The sequence below is a fragment of the Pongo pygmaeus genome, chromosome 12 (assembly GCF_028885625.2).
Source record: "Pongo pygmaeus isolate AG05252 chromosome 12, NHGRI_mPonPyg2-v2.0_pri, whole genome shotgun sequence".
In the NCBI taxonomy this organism is placed as follows: domain Eukaryota; kingdom Metazoa; phylum Chordata; class Mammalia; order Primates; family Hominidae; genus Pongo; species Pongo pygmaeus.
The window spans coordinates 91895706-91902300 of NC_072385.2; the positions used below are offsets into that span (position 1 = coordinate 91895706).

General features: G+C 37.0%; 1 pseudogene; it reads right to left on the minus strand.

Annotated features, from left to right (window-relative positions):
- Positions 1-5085: 5085 nt before the first annotated feature.
- LOC129030635 (L-lactate dehydrogenase A chain-like) lies at positions 5086-6021 on the minus strand (annotated as a pseudogene).
- Positions 6022-6595: the final 574 nt, after the last annotated feature.

Sequence of the window (6595 nt, forward strand, 5' to 3'; positions counted from 1 at the left end):
ATTTACTTGCTGTGTGATTTTGGGAGGGCACCTTCACCTCACTCAGATTCCTCAGTTTTCATTTATAAAGTAGCCTCTTCCTACCAGCTCTATAGAGTTATTGTTATCTTCCAGTGCAGTGGCTATCAGTGTGGGTTGTATGAGTATTGTCCATAAAGGATGATGTGGGATGGGTAGGGCAAGTTTTAGTAGTGGTAACAATGAGGAAAGGGTGGCATTTGGTGAGCAGAAGGAGATTCAGGAATTCTGGACATCTCACAGTCCATTTGACAATCTCACAGATTTTTCCCATCTCCACACCACATGACTCCCCCTGCCCTAAATAGTATTACTTCTTTAAACAATTAAGCTTTTCATTTTCAGTTACTTGTATATTCACATGAAATAATAGCGATCCATGCACTTTTTACTCAGTTTCCTCCGATAGTAACATCTTGCAAAACTAGAGCACAATATCACAACCAAGATACTGACATTGACACAGTCAAGATACAGTACATTTCCATCACTATGACTGTCCTTCGTGCTGCCTTTTTTTTAGCCACACCCACTTCCCTTCTCTCCTCCCTCCTTAATGTGTGGCAACCATTGATCTGTTCTCCATTACTATAATTTTGTCCTTTCAAGAATGTTATGTAAAAGGTTAATGTGCAATCTTTTGAGATTGGCTTCTTTTTTTACTCAGTTCTTTTTTTTTTTAAATTCATCGAAGTTGTTGTATGTATCAATATTATTGTTGAGTAGTATTCCATGGTATGAATATTTCACAGTTGTTTCACCATTCACCCATTGAAGGACATTTAGGTTGTTTTCAGTTCGGGGTTATAACAAATAAAGCTGCTATAAACAGTCATATATGAATTCTTGTGTGAACATAGCTCTTCATTTCTCTGGGATAAATGCCTGGTAGTGCAGTTGCTGGGTCACAAGGTAGTTGTACCTTTAGTTTTTAGAGAAACTGTTTGCCAAAGTGGCTTGTACTCATTTTATATTCTCACCAACAATGTATGAGTGATCCAGTTTCTTCATAACCTTGAAGGTTTCTTCATAACCTTGATCTAGTTCCTTCATAACATTGCCAGCATTTGGTGTTTTCACTTTTTTTTTTTTTTTTTGAGAGGGAGTCTCACTTTGTCACCCAGGCTGGAGTATAGAGGCATGATCTTTGCTCAATGCCACTTCCGCCTCCCGGGTTCAAGTGATTCTCATGCCTCAGCCTCCTGAGTAGCTGGGACTACAGGCATGCATCACCACACCTGACTAATTTTTGTATTTTTAGTAGAGACAGGGTTTCACTGTGTTGCCCAGGCTGGTCTCGAACTCCTGACCTCAAGTGATCCACCTGCCTTGGCTTCCCAATGTGCTGGGATTACAGGCGTGAGCCACCACACCCAGATAGGTGTTGTCACTATTTTTTATTTTAGACATTCTGATATGTGTATAGAAATATCTCAGTTTGGTGGTAATTTTTCATTTCCTTAATGGCTACTGATGTGAAAATATTTTTATGTGCTTATTTGTCATCTGTATATCCTTTTTGATGAAATGTCTATGTAATTTTCTCATTTTCTTATCTGATGTTTCTTAACTGTCACATTTTGAGAGTTCTTTTCACATTCTAGATAGTAGTTGTTTGTTGACTATTGGTTTGATTATGGTTTGCAAATATTTTCTCCCATTATGTAGCTTGTCTTTTCATCCCCTCAGCAACAGTCTTTGGCAGAGCAAAATTTAAATTTTGATGAAGTCCAATTTATCATTTTTTCCTTTAATGGATCATGCTTTTGGTGACAAGTCTAAACATTCTTTGCCTATCTCTGGATTCTGAAGATTTTCTCCGAAGTTTTTTTTTCTAAAAGTTTTATAGTTTTATGGTTTATATTTCAGGGTCTTTGTTCCATTTTGAGTCAGTATAAGATGTGAGACTTAGGTCACGGATCTTTTTTTGGCCTATAGATGTCCAATTCTTCCAGCACCATTTGCTGAAAAGGCTGTCTTTTCTTTATTGAATTGCTTTTGTTCCTTTGTCAAAAATGAGTTGGGTATATTTGCGTGGTTCTATTTCTGCAGTCTTTATTCTGTGCCATTGATCCATGTGTCTCTCCTTCCACCAGTACCACAGAGTCTTGATTATGGTAGCAATATTATAAGTCTTGAAAATAAGACAGATTCCTATCACTTTATTTTTATTTTAGCTATTCTAGTTCTTTTGTCTTTCCATGTATTCGTTTTAGAATAATCTTGTCCATATCTATAAAACAATCTTGCTGGATTTTTGATAGTTATGTCAAATCTGTATGTTGGGAGAATTGACATCTTTACTATGTTGGATCTTTCAATCCATGAACATGATATGTTTCTCTATTTAAATAATTGATTTCTTTAATTGGCGTTGAATAGTTTTTGACATATGAGTTATAATACATGTTTTACATCTAAGCATTCAATTTTTGGAGTGATTTTAAGTGATATTGCATTTTTAATTTTTGATATTCATGTATTCATTGCTACTGTATGGAAATACAGTTGATTTTTATATGTTTGTCTTATATCCTACAACCTTTCTGAACTTACATTCTAGGAGTTTTTCTTTTGCAGATTCCTTGGGGTTTTCTGTAAAGACAGTTATGTCTACTGCAAATAGGAACAGTCTTATTTTTTTGTTTCTGATATCTATTTCTTTTATTTTCATCTGCTGCCATATTGCGTTGGCTAGAGCTTTCAGCACTATGTTGAATAAGAGTGTGAGGGTGGATATTTTTTGCCTCATTCCTCATCTTAGAGAGAAGACATTCAGTCTTTTACTAAAGTATGATATTACTGTAGGTGTTTTGTTCCTTGTTAAGTTGAGGATGTTCTCTCTTATTCCTATTTTTTTGAGTTTTTTTTAAAATCATAAATGGGTGTTGAATTCTGTCCAGTATTTTTCTGTACTGATTGATATGATCCTGTGATTTTTCTTCTTTAGCCAGTTAATATAGTAGATTACAGTCTTTGATTTTAGAATACTGAACCAACCTTGCATCCCTAGAATAAGCCCCAGTTGATCATGGTGTGTACTTCTTTTATTAGATTGTCGAATTCTACTTGCTAATATTGCGAATTGTTGCTTTTATATTCATAAGGGTTATTGGTCTTTATTTGTCTTTTTTGTAAAGTCTGTCTCGTTTTGTTTTTCGGGTAATAGTGTCTTCACAAAATGAGTTGGAAACTGTTCTTTTCTATTTTCTAGAAGAGAATGTGTAAATTGGTTTTAATTCTTTTTAAAATAAATGTTTGGGAGAATTCTCCAGTGAAGCCATCAGGGCCTGGAGATTTCATTTCTGCTCTTTATTATTTCCTTCTTTCTGCTTGCTTTGAGGTTGTTTTGCTGTTTTTCTTTTCTAGATTCTTGAAGTGAAAGCTTATAGTATTGATCTGTTATCTTTCCTTTCTAATGTATGCATTTACTGCTGTGCATTTCTGTCTCAGTACTGCCTTGAATGCATTCCACAAATTTTGATATGCTGCATTTTTATTTCATTCAGTTAAATGTATTAAAAAATTTCCCTTGAAGAATTCCTCTTTGCCCTATGATTATTTAAAAGAATGTTATTTAGTTTCCAAGTGCATGGAGATTTTCCTATCTTTCTGTTATTCATTTCCAGTTTGATTCCATTTTGGTTGGAGAACACAGTCTGTATGATTTTAATTCTTTTAAATTGTTTTAAATTTGTTCTGTGACCCAGGGTAACCTGGTAATCTTGGCATATATTCCATGGGCACTTGAAAATAATGCATATTTTGCTGTTGTTGGCTAGAGTGTTCTATAAATACTGACTAAATTCTGTTGGTTGATGGATTGTGGAGTTTTTATATCCTTGCTGATTTTCTGTCTAGTTGTTCTATCAGTTGTGACAGAGGGATGTTGAAATCTCTAGCTATAATTGTGGATTTGTCTATTTCTCCTTCAGTTCTATCAGTTTTTGCTTCGCATATTTTGCAGCTCTGTTGTTTGGTACATACACATTTAAGATTACTACATTTTATTGGTAGATTGATTCTTTTATCATTGTATGATGTTTCCCTGTCTCTGGTAATTTTATTTGTTCTGAAATCTATCTGATATCAATATGGCAATTTCTACTTTCTTTTGATTGTGTGATATATCTTTTTCCATTCTTCTATTTTTATTTTATTCTTTTTCACTGTTCAAGGTTTATTGGGGGTTTTAGTTGGTATGACACTTGGATAGTTGGTTGCACTGTTTATATGTTGGTCCTTTTACATTATATTGTAATGTACACTACTGATATATGTAGTTCACAAAATAAGATCCTTTGGAACAATTATGTACAAGACATGCAATATTGGATTTATACACTGGATCCCAGGATGTGACTGATTGGGAAAAAATGTTGGACTAGTCATTGTTCAGTGAGGGAGCCAGGAAGTTATAAAACACACGGTAAACATCCATCTGACTCAAGGGGCAACTGCAGCATGTGCAGCATTGGCAGTGGTGCCTCAGAGGTCATAGAACTATTTGGGACTAACTAGTTTGGGACTACACAGGATTAGTACCATCCAGCGTTAGGATAATAGCTGCAGGATTTTACAAACCATTTCTGTTTCTAACTTTAGGAATTGATGTTTTTCCCAGTCCATCTTAATATTACTGCTATAATCACAGACCAGAAAAAAGGACAACATGCACAACCTCCAACTAAAATCCTGTTGTAGCCTAGACAGTGAAATGGATAACATCAGAAGACTTTAAAATTGCAGCTCTGGCTGCGCGTGGTGGCTCACGCCTGTAATCCTAGCACTTTGGAAGGCTGAGGCGGGTGGATCACCTGAGGTCAGGAGTTCAAGACCAGCCTGGCCAACATGGTGAAACCCCTTCTCTACTAAAAATACAAAAATATAGCTGGGCGTGGTGGTGGGCACCTGTAATCCCAGCTACTTGGGAGGCTGAGGCAGGAGAATCGCTTGAACCCAGGAGGTGGAGGTTGCAGTGAGCTGAGATCTTGCCATTGCATTCCAGCCTGGGCAACAGGAGCAAAATTCCATCTAAAAAAAAATTAATAAAAAAATAAAAAAATTGCAGCTCTTTTTGGATCCCTCAAAGTGTATCTGCACTCTTCTTCAAATGGACCTCTTCCTCAGGAGTCAGAGTCACCTTCACAAGGTCTGAGATTCCATTCTGTCCCAAGATGCAAGCAACACTAAGGAAGACATCATCCTTTATTCCATAGAAACCCTTAATCATGGTGGAAATTGGGTGCACCTGCCTAAGATTCTTCATTATACTCTCTGCCAGATCTGCCACATAGAGTCCAATGGTGAGAGTCTAATGGCCCAGGATGTGTAGCCTTTCAGTTTGATCACCTTGTAAGGACTCTCAACCACGTGATTGTGAACCTCTTTCCACTGTTCCTTATCTGTATCAGTCCCTAAATGTGAGTGCAGAGTCTTCAGGGAAACACCAGCAACATTGACTCCATTCCATAAAGGCATGCTAGAGTCTCCATGTTCCCCAAGGACCCGCCCATGACAGCTTAATGGGTGAACTCCCAGCTTTCCCCCATCAGGTAACCGAATTGGGCTGAATCCAGATTGCAACCACTTCCAATAACATGGTTTTTGGGAAAGCCACTTATCTTCCAAGCCACATAGGTCAAGATATCCACTGGATTTGAAACAATAAGCAACTTGCAGTTTGGGCTGTAGTTTACAACATTAGGAATGATGAATTTAAAGATGTTCACGTTATGCTGGTTCTATTTAAGACGGCTTTCTCCCTCTTGCTGACGTGCCCCAGACGTGATAATGACCAGCTTGGAGTTTGCAGTTACATTATAGTCTTTGCCGGAGATAATCTTTGGTGTTCTAAGGAAAAGGCTGCCGTGTTGGAGATCCGTTATCTCTCCCTTCAATTTGTCTTCCATGACATCAACAAGAGCAAGTTCATCTGCCAAGTCCTTAGTTAAGATACTGATGGCACAGACCATGCCAACAGCACAAACCCCAACAACTGTAATCTTATGGGGGGGTCTGTTCTTCTTTTAGAAGATTATGAATCAGCTGATCCTTAAGAGTTGCAATATTGGACTTGGAACCAAAAGGAATTGGGAATGCATGTCAGGCAAGCATCGGGGGCATGTGACAATGAGACCCGGACTTGGTGGCAACAGCTCCAGCACCTCCATGTATTTTTAACCATTTATTTTAAACCATATTATTTGCATTTAGTATGATTATTGATACATTAAAGTTTAAGTCTGCCATTATATATTTTGCTGTGTTTTCTCTCTTTTATTTCTCAATTTTCTTTTCCCTTTTTCCTGTTCAAAATGTGGGCTGCTTGAACATTTTGTAAAACTTCATTTTGATTTTCCAATAGTGTTTCGAGTCTATTAGTCTATAGTGTTTTGAGTCTTAGTAGTTGCTCTAGGTATTACCTCATAGCCACTCACCCCAACACACACATGCATCTTATCACACACACAAATGTCTGTTGGTGTCATCATTTTACAAGTTTCACATGAAGTGTAGGAGGCTTACCTCTTTTTATGTCCCTTTCCCTTCCGTATTTATAACAAAATTGTCTTAA